A 16,140-nucleotide genomic window follows, 5' to 3' on the forward strand; every position below is an offset into this window, starting at 1 on the left:
AGGCAAAAGGCAGTTCTAAAGGCGAAGCAAAGGGCCAAAAACAGTCCACAAGATAAGGGTGAGGTCCAAGACAAAAGCAGTCCTCAAGGCTAGGCAAAGCAAAAGGCGAAAAGCAGTCTTCAAAGCAAGGCAAGGCCAACGGCAACAGGCACGAGTCAAAGCGATGAGACTGTAAACCAAAGCAAGCAATTGTTCCTGGAAAAGACTTAACTCCCCACAACTTCTCCTTAAGTCAATCCATTCCAGGTGTTCCTTGTAAGGAGGGGTGGGATGACCTCTTGAGTAGCCTTGCAGCTCTTCTCTGGGCTTGGCTACACTCCACTCTCAGTGCCCTTGGATCGAGTGGAGGAGGCAGCTGTTCCTCATCAGAGGGGATCTGCTGCCTATCAGCACCACTGCCTGTCAGCAGCCGATCCTCCCCTGTGTCTGTGAAGGCAGACAGCTCTCCGTCCGGTTGACCGCCTCCCCCAATGCTTGAGGGGCCTGGGACAGCCTCAGCCCCTGGCCTCTCCCAACATGCCAATAGAGACGTGCCATCCCTGATGGACGGTCCTGGTTCCAACTCCTCCTCCGAACCGTGCTCCGATGGGGCCATGGCATACCTGTATTGTAGAACTAGGAGTGGGAGACTCAGATTCATTTCACTGCTCAGCCTTGGAAGTTCCCTGGGTGACCCAGTCATTCTCTCTCTCTCTCTCTCAGCCCAATCTCCTTCATAGGACGGAGGTGGGGAAGACTCAGAGGAAGACTCAGAACTGAAGAAGCTTCTTGGATGAGAAGTGAGATGTTTTCAAGGGGAAAAAAAACGAAGAAAGTCAGTTGCCTTTTGGAAAAGCACTTTGGGATGACTGAGAATCTCCATAACCAGCTTGGCTGGCTCAGGAATTCTATATTTGAAGTCCACGAGTCATAAAAGAACTAAGGTTTGCCTACCCCTGCCCTAGACACTCGGAGGGAAGAGGGAATGCCTTGAGCTTCTGAATGAAAAAATGGATGCGCATATTATGAATGAATAAATAGGGCAATGAAATATACCCATATTTAAAACAAAGACAAGACAGCTAGGAGGTAGAAGGGAGACAGTTTGCAAGAATATTACAAGACTCTGTGGCATCCCTTCTTTGAGTCCAGCCTAACTTTATCAAGCGCAGCCTCTTCATATCCAACCTCACAACCTTTCGAAATAATCCATTCTCCAATCCCTTAACCTAATGCCTAAAATCCCCTCTCAGGAAGTATCCTGGGGCTAAGCCAATTAGTCCTACTTCAGTTCCAAGTAGAGATTCAAGGTCAGTCTGATTCACTTTGAGCAGCTTTCGAGATGGAATTTTGAAAGAAAATATCTGTCCATAAGGCATCTTCAAGTTTATCATTGGGGGAGGGGGTGGCAAAATGAACTGAAAATACAGGTAACCCTCACCTTATGACCACAATCAAGCCCAGAATTTCTGCTGCTAAGCAAGACAGGTGAGTTTTGCCCCATGTTATGACCTTTCTGGCCACCGTTGTTAAGTGAATCACTGCAGTTGTTAAGTTAGCTACACGGTTGTTAAATGAATCTGGCTTCCCCATTGACTTTGCTTGTCAGAAAGTCACAAAAGGTGACCACACGAGCCCAGGACAATCGTCATAAATATGAGCCAGCTGCCAAGTGTTCTGAATTTTGATCACATGACCATGGGGATGCTGCAGCCATCTTAAGTGTGAAAAACTGTCAGAAGGCATTTTTTTTTCTGTGCCACTGTAACTTGGAACAGTCACTAAATTTATATATATATAATATATATAAAACAGTGAGTCCTTTACGGTGTGGCCTGGTAGAAGAGTTATATATTGATGTTGCTCAAAACCAGGGTGTATACAGAGAACACAGTAGGAAAAATAGATGCATTAGCTCAGGAAATAGCAGGTGTTAGCCAAGGGACGGGGATCGGTGTAGTGGTCAGTGAAAACCTGATTGGGATCACCAAGGGAGTAAGCAGGGAGTAATTATATTTCTGCATTCTTGCTGTCAAAGGAATAGTAAACTCAATCTTGAGCCTCAAATCTACACCTTTTGCTTGATAACTTGTATGATGTCAGGAGAGGAGAGGAGAGGGTGAGAGGTGATGGAGTTGCAGCTAAGTAGTGTCATTGTACATTCGTCACACGGCAGAGGAATTCAGGAATTAGAATAACAGAGAACTACAGTTAAATATTGACAGGTGCACTGAAGCTGAAAGCCAGGAGACTTAGCAAATTTGAGGTTTCTCCCTAACTCTCCTTGGGTGGAACTTTCTAATTTCAGCCCAGCATTTCTAACAAACTCTAATCTATCTGACAAAGGGATCCGCTGTATACAGGTAGTCCTCAACTTATGACCACAATGGAGCCCCAAATTTCTGTTGTTAAGTGAAAACACTTGTTAAGTGGTTTTTGCTCCATTTTACGCCTTTTCTTACCACAGTTGTTAAGTGAATCATTGCAGTTGTTGGGTTAGTAACACCGTTGTTAAGTGAATCTGGCTTCCCCCATTGGTTTTTCCTTGTCAGAAGATCGTAAAAGGGGATCACGTGACCCCTGGACACAGCAACCGTCATAAATATGAACCAGTTGCCAAGCGTCTGAATTTTGATGACACGATTAAGGAGATGCTGCATTGGTCCTAGGTGTGAAAAACGATCCTTTTTTTTTAGTGCCACTGTAACTTTGAACGGTCACTAAATGAACTGTTGTAAGTCGAGGACTACCTGTACACACTTAGCGCCTATTCCTTGGGTGATTAAATTTGTAAAGCTGCAAATAGGATTCCATTTAACCAATAAAAGAGAATATTTGTAGCTTGGGGGGTGTTGTAATGTGGGGTCCTGGGTGGTCTCCGAGCTTGCTTATTTCCTTGCCGACTTTTCGTCACCCCAACTAGGTAACCTCATCCGTGCTAGTGACAATGATGCACTGATCACTTTGTGCCTAGCATTGACAAATGTCACCTACTTTGGGTGATGAAACATCTGCAAGAAAACAAGCAAGCTCAGAGGACACCAAGGACCCTCCCCCCCGATTCCATTTAACATTTGGGGGGATGGAGGTGGGGAACTCAGTAGCTTCGGTGGATGAAACAATGATGAAAAAAGGACAAACCTATTTTATTTTATTATTACTATTATATTTATTATTTATTGATAATTTGAAGAGATTCCAGAGTATTCTATATAATTCAAACTTTGTTAAGCCTTCTGTGACTTGTTGTTCGTCCATCGATTTCCATGAAGACCTTGATATCTTGTGGGTTATGGGCCATCAATAATGTGTCCGTAGGTGGCTAATAAGACCAATGTTAGCACGGAATGTTCTGCCACATACTGAACAAAGAAATGTAGACACTGTTACTTCAGCATTTGCAGCTCTGGCTTTGCGGAGTGCTCGCTTTTCTTGTGCCAAGATTGTCCTTCTGTGTTCATATGTCTAGCAACCCTGGTACACCAAGGTGCGCCATGTCGGTCGATCATGCGCCAGAAGTTCCCAAGAGATGGTGTTAATATCCAGGGACTTAAGAGAGGCTTTCAACGTGTCTTTGTATCGCTTCTTTTGTCCCCCGTGCAATCGCTTTCCTTGAGACAGCTCACCATAGAAGAGCTGTTTAGGGATGCGATGATCTGGCATCCTTACAACATGGCCCGCCCAGCGCATCTGGGCTTTCATCAACAGAGTGTAAACTGATGATAGGCCTGCTCTGGAGAGGACATCTGTGTCTGGTATCTTATCCTGCCACCGGATCCTTAAAGGACTTAAGGAGACCTCTCATGTATGTCCTGCCTCAAAATGGTGAAAATGGTGAAAAATTATGTCTCCTAATGTTCATCAATACTTGTCATTTGGGGATCCAAGAAAGATCCTGGAAGCCACTTGCAAACATCCGGTGATGGCTATGAGATCTAAGGTCAGAACAGACAGGAGGACCATGAATCCAGGAGGATCCATTACAACAGGGGGGGGCAATTATGTTTTCCAAGGGCCACATGAAAAACCCAAGACTGTTGTGGAGGGCCACCATCACTGCTGTGTCCCCCCCCCCCACTGACCGTATGGGCCAGACAGGGATAGCCAAAGGACCGGATGTAGCCAGTGGGCTGTAAAATGTCCAAGTGTGCATTAAATTACGGTAACAATGCCCAGACGTCAATCTCTTTTCCCATCAAGAAAAGACCAGCTTTCCATCAATTACAGTGCATTGGTGGGAATAACAAGTGTCAGATTTGAACCTGGGAACTAAACTACTTTTGGGGTAAGACTAATTGTATAAATAAAAGCATAGAATCAAAATCATGTGAAGTATTAGTACCGCTTTATAAAACCTTAGTAAAACCACACCTGGAATACAATTTTGATCACCACGTTACATAAAAGTTGTTGAGACTTTGGAAAAAGTGCAGAGAACAGCAACTAGGATGACTAAAGGCCTGGAGACTACCAGTAAAACATGAAGAACGGTTGCAAGATTTGGGTTTGGCTAGTCTAAAGAAAAGAAGGACTGGGGGGAGGGGGACATGATAGCAGTATTCCAGTATTTGAGGGACTGCCACAAAGAGGAGGGGTCAACTTATTTTCCAAAGCACCAGAAGGCAAGAAACAATGGATGAAAATTAATCAAGGAGAGAAGCAACCTGGAATTAAGGAGAAACTTCCTAACAGTAAGAACAACTAACCAGTGGAACAGCTTTGCCTTCAGACGTGGGTGTTTCATCAGCGGAGGTCTTTAAGAAGAGATGGGACAGCCACTTGTCTGAAATGGTATAGGGTCTCCTGCTTGAGCAGGGGGTTGGACTAGAAGACCTCCAAGGTCCCTTCCAACTCTGTTATTGTGGAATAGCTGCTTTTGATATTTTTATTATAGCCTTCCTATTCTTTTTTTTTAATGCTTTTAATGTTTTAAGTCGTTCTGCCATCCATCCAGAGATTTTCAGATCCTACTCAATCAACCATGGCAATCAAGTGAGAACTGCAATTAAATGCTGAAATAGGAAGGGCATCTCCGCAAAGTGCCAGCCAGCTAGATGTGCCCTCTTCAAATAATTCCATTTCATTCTTCTTATAACCAGTGAAACAGCTTGCCTTCAGACATGGGTGCTTCATCACTAGAGGTCTTTAAGAAGAGCCACTTGTCTGAAATGGTATAGGGCCGTGGTGGGGAACCTATGGCACGCGTGCCACAGATGGCATGCAGAGCCCTCTCTGTGGGCATGTGCGCTGTCGCCCCAGTCTTAGGCCTTCAGCTGGGTTTTATAAAACCTTTTCGCTTTAGGCCTCTGCCGCTATGTGCAATAAAAAAAGAGGGGGGGGTTCAATCAATCAATTTCAACTTCTCGCGGGAAAAAAAAAGATCTCGCAAAGTTGGAATTGATTGAATGAACTTTTTAGTCCCACCCAGTCTGCCGTTACCACCGCAGCCACGCCCACCCAATGAGACACACCCACCCAATGGGGCACGCCCACCAGGGACCCGACGATACATAAGCGGGTTTTGGTTGCAGTTTGGGCCTGCAGTCTCTAAAAGGTTCGCCATCACTGGTATAGGGTCTCCTGCTTGAGCAGAGTGTTGGACTAGATCAGTGGTTCTCAACCTGTGGGTCGGGACCCCATTTGGGGTCGAACGACCATTTCACGGGGGTCGCCAAACAATGCAGTCCGCCATTTGTTTCCCCTTTTCGTTAGCTGTGCTACTCCCTTTTATTCTATTGGCTTTTGAAAGCCAATAGGAATTGTCCAGGCTGTCTCTGCCCTGCTGAGCCCGCCAAAAATCCCATTCTGCAAGCAGTGTTGCACCAGTTGAGTGGTCCTCGACTTATGACCGGTTGACTAGTCCTCGACTTACGATCGGTTGGGGGTCGCGGCATTAAAAAGGTTGAGAACCACTGGACTAGATGACCTCCAAGGTCCCTTCCAGCTCTATTCCGATTGATTGATAATGGTTGCCAATTGCTGATTTCCTGCTGTAGTTATAGCTTTTCTAGGATCTGTTTTAAAAACGAACTTACCCAGAGCTGTGTCCTTGAATCTCTGCCTATAAGATTCCAAGATGGAGTAGCTGTGTGGGTCAAGCCTGCCTGCCATTGTCTCCATGCCTCCCCTCCCCAGCCCCAGTCTTTACCGAAACTTTTGTCAATAGTCCAATTTGGATCCTATTCTGCCGGATGTGTGTTGCTGGAAGAAAAATGTCTCCATGAAGACCATCTCTCGTGTCCTCAATGAATGACCCAAAGGAGCGTTTTGAGCCGTCCTTCTCTGCAGCCTTTCACTGCATGACTTGGAGGGGGAGGGACAGCAATATTTGAGAAAGGGCTTCTTGGTCACCCTCTTTGATCTGCGCTTTGATCTGGATATCATTGTATGTATATTTATATTTTAACTCCTTCACCTCCCAGGGCTGTCAAAAGCGGGAACAGAGCGTCCCTGGGGAGGTAAGCAAATTTGACAGCTTAATAAATAAATCTTGATTAAACTGCTTGTTGACCTCAGGTAAGGACAAGCATGAAGGCTGAGAAACAGACTTACATAAAAGTCTGGTGTGTATAGGAACACTTGGAAAAAGGAGCGAGAGAGAGCGCGCGCAGGCTGGCAAGCCAAAGCATTGCTTTAGGAGTGCCAGACACCCATTAAAATTCTGTCATTGCAAGGTCATTGTGTTTGTCTTCCGATCCTTCGGCTGGCTTCTCCCTCTGGGTGCAGAACTTGGATAGGAAAATGACAATTGTGCTTCTCCCCTGTGACTCGAGAGATACGTCTTCACACTGTTGCAGGGCATTTCTTGCTGCTTATCATACCCGCGTCTGGGGGAAAAGACAGCCCCCACTTGGTTTGACTGATTGGGGGTCCTGATCAAGAGACTTGCCCGTCAGTTGATGCAGCCATGCCCTGGTTCTACCCAAGCAAGGAAAAAATCTGCCAGGCACCCCATTAATAATCACAAAGATATGTCACCTGGCCGCTGCTCTTGCAGGGTGTCCTGGTGTGTATTCACAATGCAGCGTGCCTTCATTAAGCATGCACTGCCATACTCTCTGGAAACTCCCAGAGAGAAATCTACAGAGACGAAAGGAAATAAAACCAGAGGAAGGGAGGCATAGCAGCAGCCCTTGCATCAGGTGGTGGAAATGGACAGCCTGGTTTTGAGCAGTTGCTCTGAATTTTTTTTTTTAAAAAAAAGAATAATAAATTTGTTTAACATTACAATTAAAAAGATGAAGACTAATGCAAACTAAAAAGTAATAAAAATAAATAGTGCAGGAAAAAAGGAATATAGTAAAGAAAAAGAATACACACACACACATACACACATTATTTTTTGTTGCAAAATCGTGTCCAACCCATCACGACCCCATGGACAACCTTCCTCCAGGCCTTCCTGTCCTCCACCATCTTCTGGAGTCCACTTAAGCTCACGCCTACTGCTTCAGTGACTCCATCCAGCCATCTCATTCTCTGTCGTCCCCTTCTTCTCTTGCCCTCAATCTTTCCCAGCATTAGGCTCTTCTCCAGTGAATCCTTCCTTCTCATTAGGTGGCCAAAGTATTTGAGTTTCAACTTCAGGATCTGACCTTTTTAAGAGCAGTCGGGTGTTATTCGGGTTTTCTCCCATGTAAAATGTTTATATATACATATATATATATACACACACACACATACATACATACATACATACATACATACATACATACATACATACATACACGTCTTTCTATTAAATTGTGATGGTTCATGCAGCATGATAGTGCAATGCTACTTTTGGGAGTTTGATAAATCCTGCAATTTAAAAATGCCTATGGGAGAAATAGCCTATGCATAACAGTACAATAAAAATCTTGTTGGGATCAAGTCAATAATTCATGAGGTTTAGGGTTTTGTTTAAGCTCACATCCAGGGCATGTAGACAATGGCCTTCTTCCTTTGCTGCTTTCCAGCTGTGGACAGCCCAGTACCGGTCCACGGACCAGGGATTGGGGACCCCTGATTTAAATGAACTCTCAAGAAGTGGCAGCACCCAGCAGAAGTTATCTGAATTCAGAAACCAAACATAATCAGATTTCCTTAACAAATGCTTGGGCAGCCATCCAAAAACCCCACAAAGCTGTAGGCTAGACTGGGAATTTGGGTGAAAAAAAACCTTAGAGAAAGACAATAGCAAACTACCTCTGGCTTGTTATCCAGAAAAATAACACGGACTTCCACGTGTAACTGCCAGGACTTGAGCTGATTGGACTGAAATTAGGTTTTTCTTTTACAGTTCAGATATCAGTGAAAGTATTCATTAAGGATGTCCCAGCTCAGATTTTGTCTGCCAATTGAATACTTTAAACAGTGTCTTTGGAATCATACAGTAGAATTGATTTATTTCCGTGCTAGGTTTGGAGCAAGATCCTGGAGAGGAAACTTAAAAATGCTTTCGGATTATATCTATGGCCAATTTTGTAGTTATCAGGAAGCAGATATTTGGCAGAGATTATATTGTGGATGTTGCCAGTTTAGAAGAGAATTCAGATATTTAGCTAAATAGTTAGATTTCCATTGAGAAAACGGCTAGAAAAAGCATTCTCCATGACATAGATCCAGAGGATCCTAACTTTTCATATATATACAGTATATGTACATGCAGCGTAGAGCTGGAAGGGACCTTGGAGGTCTTCTAGTCCAACCTCAAGCAGGAGACCCTTTGCCATTTCAGACAGGTAGCTGTCCAGCCTTTTCTTAAAAACCTCCAGGGATGAAGCACCCACAACTTCTGAAGGCAAAGCTGTTCCAATGGTTAATTGTCCTCACTGTCAGGAAATTTCTCCTTAATTCCAGGTTGATTCTTTCCTTGATTAGTTTCCATCCATTGTTTCTTGTCCTGCCTTCTGGTGCTTTGGAAAATACGTTTACCCCCTTTTCTTTGTGGCAGTCCCTCAAATATTGGAACATTGTTGTTATGTTCCCCCCCCCCAGTCCTTCTTTTCTCTAGACCAGTGGTTCTCAACTTTTTGGGATCAGGGACCATTTCCGTGGAGAGAGGTTTTCCATGGACCGGAGGGTGTGTTATTTTGTGTGCTGCTTGCATCTCACGGATGGGGCTTTGTTTGTTTGTGCAGACCGGTTGCTGGCATGCCACGGCTCAGTACTGGTGCATGGACCAGGTTTGGGACCCCTGCTCTAGACAGACTAGAGGTGACATGATAACAGTGTTGCAATATTTGAGGGGTTCCTGTTTGCTTTCATATCCATGTTGCCTACATTGGTCCAGTAGAGTTTGCAAAGCATTGGGGTGTCTCAAATGGAAAGTCCCCACTTCTATATCAAATGCCAAGAAAAGTATTTGATTTGCACTTTTCTTTAATGGCATATAGTTCTCCTCCCCCCTCCCTTATTTTTATACATTTTAACCTGCTGTGAGTTATTTTATGGAACTGTGTTTAATTAGCCCGACTGTGAAATTACTTTGTGAGCTGCCTTAACTTAGCTAAAAGGAAGGACGCTTTTTTATATCCTCTGAAAAGGTTTTAAAAATCAATTTCAGTTGTTACAAATTTTATTTCCCCCCCCCATCTAAATAATAGGGTTGACCACTAATGGCTACTTTGGCATCCTTTTTGGTATGCCGTCGTTGCAGGCACTAATTGACTTGTGTAAAATGGGAACAACACTCAGATACAGTATTGTTGAGTAGCAATACACAACAAAGCACTTAGTGTATTAAAAGTACTGTAACAATCGGGCTTTATTTTTGCAAGTACAGATTTTCTCAAAAGCACACATTAAATGATGGGACAACTGTAGGGTTTCAGTACTGTACTGAACTTAGGACCAGCCCCAAATTGTTTGAAAACAGAACGTTCCTGGAAGAATAAGCTGGAGAATTTTTGAATATGGGTCATTAAAGTTCATACCTTGCCCTGCCTAATACAGCTTGTCCTCGACTTACGACCACAATTGAACCCAAAATCTCTGTGGCTAAGCATGACAGTTGTTAAATGAGCTTTGACCCACTTTACGACCTTCCTTGCCACAGTTGCTAAGTGAATCACTGCAGATGTTAACTTAGTAATGCGGTTGTAAAGTGAATCTGGATTCCCCCATTGACTTTGCTTGTCAGAAGGTCACAAAAGGGGATCACATGACCCCAGGAACACTGCAACCACCATAAGTACATGCCAGTGGCAAAGCGGCTGAATCTTGATCACATGACCAGGGAGATGCTGAAATGGTCATAAGGGTGAAAAATGGTCATAAGTCATTTTTTTTTCAGAGCCGGTGTGATTTCATCTGGTCACTAAACAAGGATTAGCTTAGATCAGGGCTAGGCAACCTTGGCTCTTTTATGACTCGTGGACTTCAACTCCCAGAATTCCTGAGCCAGCATGGCTCAGCTTGGAAGCCTCTCCCTTTCTCCTCAGGGGAATTTCTGGCTCAGGAATTCTGGGAGTTGAAGTCCACGAGTCATAAAAGAGCCAAGGTTGCCTACCCCTGGCTTAGATGGACAACTTGTGGCCCTAGTGCCATTTTTAGCTCTAGGCTTCCCTGAACAAATCCTAACTTCCGGTTGAATGAATAAGGGAACTGGAAGGGAGTTTCAATGAACCTGAGGAAGGGATAACACAGGGAGGCTGGGGATTATCCATCCATCTCCAGACTGGCATGCGGTTTTCAGCACGTTATTCTCGAGAGAGTCTTCTATTTCAGCTTTCATGTGGGTTGTAGGCAACCTTTTAGCAACTACATATAATAATAATAATAATAATAATAATAATAATAATAGTAATAGGCTCCTTGGGTGCAATCCCAAAACAACTGGAACACCACTTGAACACCATTGGCATTGACAAATTCGCTATTAGTCAATTGCAAAAGGCGGCCTTACTAGGAACTGCTTCCATCCTGCGACGATAATCTGTAATAAACATCAAACATCCACATCTGCCTATCCCAGATCCTGGGTAAGGACTCGATAGGTAGACAAAATGCCAAATCCAGTCTGAACATCTGGCTGATTGTGCGATGAACCATAATAATAATAATAATAATAATAATAATAATAATAATAATAATAATAATAATAAAGTTGGAAAGGACCTTGGAGATCATCTAAGGTCTAACCCCCTGCTCAGGCAGGAAATCCTATACCATTTCAGACAAATGACTGTCCAGTCTCTTCTTAAAAACTTCCAGTGTTGGTGCATTCACGCTTCTGGAGGCAGGTTGTTCCACTGGTTAATTGTTCTCACTGTCAGGAAGTTTCTCCGTACTTCTAGGTTGCTTCTCTCCTTGATTAGTTTCCACCCGTTGCTTTTTGTCCTGACTTCAGGTGCTTTGGAAAATAGCTTGACTCCCTCTTCTTTGTGGCAGCCCCTGAGATATTGGAACACTGCTATCCTGTCCCCCCTTGTCCTTCTCTTCATTAAACTAGACACACCCAATTCCAGCAACCTTTCCTTATATACTTTAGCCTCCAGTCCCCTGATCCTCTTTGTTGCTCTTCTCTGTACTCTTTCTAGAGTCTCAACATCTTTCATTTTCATTTTGATATTTCTTCAGCCTTGGGAGATAATAGCTCTCACCTTGGGGTGTACTAATATTTAAAGACACTGAGTATGTCAGCTAGAAAGCTGACAGCTCTGGTTTGAAATCTGAGCCCTTGGCAAAGGGGTGAGCTCCCGTTCCTTGCTCCAGCTCCTGCCCACCTAGCAGTTTGAAAGCATGCAAATGCATGTAGGTAAATAGGTAACACTTTGATAGGAAGGTAACAGTATTCCATACACCTTTGGCATACAGCCCTAGTGGCCACGTGACCACGGAAATTGTCTTTGGACAATTCTAGCTCCTTTGGCCAAGAAACGGAGATGAACACTGTGCCCTAGATTTGGACATGACCTTTATCTTTTCAAGGTGAAATATTTAGCCTCTTTGTTGGGGTGGCAACTGGAAGAGGCTGGAGGTCGTTTAGGAGCAAAAAATGTTTCCTCTTTGGATCTTCGGTGCTCTCTCAGCTTGGTTCTTTCTTGTAGATGTTCCATCACCCAATTAGGTAATCATGCTGATGTTACTTAGTTGGGTAAGGAAACGTCTGCAAGAAAACAAGCAAGCTCTGAAAGTACTGTATGAAGGCTCCCCCTCCCCAGAATAAAATTTATTCTTAATATTAAAAAGAGACAGGATAGAATATTTCCCCTAAAGGAGAAGAGGAGAAAAATCTTAACAAAGGCAGAAAACAGCCAGCCATGACTCCCACATGACCCCATAGGAATCTGGCAACAGCCATTAAAATATTAAAGGACATATTTGTCTGAAATGGTATAGGGTTTCCTGCCTGAGCAGGGGGTTGGACTCAATGACATCCAAGGTCCCTTTCAACTTCATTATTATTATTATTATTATTATTATTATTATTATTATTATTATTCATCGCACAGTCAGCCAGATGTTCAGACTAGGCATTTTTGTCTGCCTATCGCGTCCTTACCAAGGACCTGGGAGAGGCAGATGTGGATGTTTGATGGTATTACAGATATCATCACAGGATGGAAGCAGTTCCTAGTAAGGCCGCCTTTTGCAATTGACTAATGGTGAATTTGTCAATGCCAATGGTGTGCTCCAGTTGTTTTGGGATTGCACCCAAGGCGCCAATTAAACAGAGACCTTCTTTTTAATAGAACTGGGTGCAAAATTTAATATTTCTCAAGCCTGTTTTTCCCTAGCTTCAAAATATCTTTCATTCTTACCTTCTATAATAAGAGCCCTGGTGGTGCAGTGGTTAGAATTGCAGGCTAACTCTGCCCACAGCCTGGAGTTCAAGCTTGACTCAGTCTTCCAAGGTTGGTAAACTGAGGACCCAGATTGTTGGGGGCAAATATGCTGACTCTATATACCCCTCAGAGAGGGCTGTAAAGCACTATGAAGCGATATATAAGTCTAAGAGCTGTTGCTATTACCATTATTGAGTCACGCAATGGGAGATCCCATCACAGTTGTGCATTGCCAATTCTTTTTCTTCCCTGGTGCCGTTTTCTACTGAATGACTGAAGTAGTGAACAGAACTGCTGAAGATCTTCTATTGTCCCTGTCTGAAAAGTCAAAGAAATTTTGAGTCTGTGCCATTCAGCCCGTCATTCCAGATAAAAGATCCCTCAAATCCAGATTCAATTCATCTTAATTGCTACAGTCACCAGGAGTGCATCTGACAGAGAACTGTTACAGAAATGTATTGGGTGTTATGAAAATATATTGTCATGAACAGAAACTTTCAATAAAGCCACCTATATTTTTTCCCCGAGCTGTTACGATCAGGAAAGCATTTGTGGCTTTTCAGTAAACCGCAATCTTGCAACACTGCTGGAATTTTAAGCAGGAAACAGCTATAGTTTTTTGCTTTTCAGAAAAGCTGGAAATTTTATGGACCCATCTATGCAAGCTTACTTCTATAAAAAAATATACAGGTGGTCCTCGACTTACGACCACGATTGAGCCCAAGATTTCCAGTGCTAAGCAAGACACTTGTTAAGTGAGTTTTGCCCCATTTTATGACCTTTCTTGCCACAGTTGTTAAGTGAATCATTCGGTCATTAAACAAATCTGGTTTCCCTCATTGACTTCGCCTGTTAGAAGATGGCCGGAAAGGTTACAAATGGTGATCACATGACTCCTGGATAGTTCAACTGTCATAAGTACATGCCAGTTGCCAAGTGTCTGAACTTTGATCATGCAACCATGGCGATGGCTGCAAAAACCAGGCCTAAGTCTCTTTTTTTTTTTTCAGTGTTATTGACACTTTGAATGGTCACTAAACAAATAGTGACCTGTACTTCAGTTTTTCTCCAATATGTGCTTATACAAGTAGTCCTCAACTTACAACCGTTCATTTAGTGACCATTCAAAATTACAACAGCACTGAAAAAAGTGATTTATGACCGTTTTCCACACTTACGACCGTGGCAGCATCCCCATGGTCATAGGATCAAAATTCAGACACTTGACAACCGACTCACATTTATGATGGTTGCAGTGTCCTGGGAGGGTGTCACGTAATCCCCTTTTGTGATCTTCTGACAAGAAAAGTCATTGGAGAAGCCAGATTCACTTAACAACCATGTCACTCAGCAACTGCAGTGATTCATTTAACAACTGTGGCAGGGAAGATCATAAAATGGGGCAAAATTCACTTAACACATGTCTTGCTTAGCAGCAGAAATGTTGGGCTCAGTTGCGGTCATCACCTGAGGACTACCTGCATTTCTAGACATATTTTTGACTCCAATGTATTGGCTCGTCACAAAATTCCACGTTTTCACATCAGTCCTCCAGGTTACAAATCCTTGCTTTAATGGCTCATCGTTTTTTCCCAAAGTGACTCTGGCTTCCCCATTGGGCCTTTGCTTGTCACGTGACCCCAGGGCACTGCAACTGTCATAAATATGAGTCAGTTGCCAAGCGGTCTGAATTTTGATCACATGACCATGGGGATGCTGCAATGGTCACAAGTATGAAAAATACTCATAATTCCCTTTTTTTCAGTACTGTTGTAACCTCAAACAGTCACTTAACTGAAGGTTGCAAGGCGAGGAATATCTATAAATGTGTGAAACTGGCATACCATCTTTCTGCTTTAAGCCCAGGGAAGCTTAGGAACCAGAACTGTTCTGTTTTCGATGTAAAGGCATTGAGACGAGGCAGGAGTAACAACAGCCAATCAATGCAACGTATTTATAATAATAACAGTAGTAAAGTTGGAAGGGACCTTGGAGGTCATCTGGTCCAACCCCCTGCTCAGGCAGGAAACCCTACACCATTTCAGACAAATGGCTGTCCAGTTTCTTCTTAAAAACGTCCAGTGTTGGAGCATTCACCACTTCTGGAGGCAGGTTGTTCCTCTGGTTAATTGTTCTCACTGTCAGGAAGTTTCTCCTTAGTTCTAGGTTGCTTTTCTCCTTGATTAGTTTCTACCAGTTGCCACCCGTTAGGAACCAGAACTGTTCTGTTTTCGATGTAAAGGCATTGAGACGAGGCAGGAGTAACAACAGTCAATCAATGCAACGTATTTATAATAATAATAATAATAAAGTTGGAAGGGACCTGGGATATCATCTAGTCCAGCCCCCTGCTCAGGAAGGAAACCCTATACCATTTCGGACAAATGGCTGTCCAGTCTCTTCTTAAAAACTTCCAGTGTTGGAGCATTCACCGTTTCTGGAGGCAGATTGTTCTCCTTAGTTCTAGGTTGCTTCTTTCCTTGATTAGTTTCCATCCATTGTTTCTTGTCCTGCCTTCAGGTGCTTTGGAGAATAGCTTGATTCCCTCTTCTTTGTGGCAGCCCGTGAGATATTGGAAGACCGCTATCGTGTCCCCCCTCGTCCTTCTCTTCATTAAACTAGACATACCCAATTCCAGCAGCCGTTCCTTATTATGTTTTAGCCTCCAGTCCCCTAATCATCTTTGTTGCTCTTCTCTGTATTCTTTCTAGAGTTTCAACATCTTTTTTACATCGTGGTGACCAAAACTGGATGCAGTATTCCAAGTGTGGCCTTACCAAGGCACTGTAGAGTGGTATTAATATTTCACGTGATCTTGATTCTATCCCTCTGTTAATGCAGCCTAGCACTGTGTTGGCCTTTTTAGCAGCTGCAGCACACTGCTGGCTCATATTTAGGTGATTGTCTACTAGGACTCTGAGGTCCCTCTCACAGTTACTACTATTGAGCATGGTGCCACCTATGCTGTACTTGTGCATTTGGTTTTTCTTGCCTAAATGTAGAACCTTGCTTTTTTCACCATTGAATTTCATTTTGTTAGTTAGTGCCTTCTCCCGACTTGCGCATGCATCCACGTGGTCTGCCCGGGCCTTTTGCAGCTTCCTGCACCTGCTGAGTGATTCAGCAGGCCCAGGACATAACAAGAACAGTGGTGGCAAACCTATGGCACGCGTGCCAGAGGCGACAATGCTCTCTGTGGGCACACGTGCCGTCGCCCCAGCACCACCTCTCCCCACGGCCTCCTCTTCACCAGCCCCCCCCCCGGAGGAGAGGTCCCCATGTGTGGCCCATGCGGAGCAGTGCAGCCAAGCACATAGAAACCGGGCAGCAGAGACAAGACTCCGTCCTCATGCCCCAGATAATGCTGCAGGGCATGGGTGGAGGGCATGGC

Source organism: Crotalus tigris, unplaced genomic scaffold, assembly GCF_016545835.1.
Source record: "Crotalus tigris isolate CLP2741 ecotype Arizona unplaced genomic scaffold, ASM1654583v1 scf7180000017828.1554129, whole genome shotgun sequence".
In the NCBI taxonomy this organism is placed as follows: domain Eukaryota; kingdom Metazoa; phylum Chordata; class Lepidosauria; order Squamata; family Viperidae; genus Crotalus; species Crotalus tigris.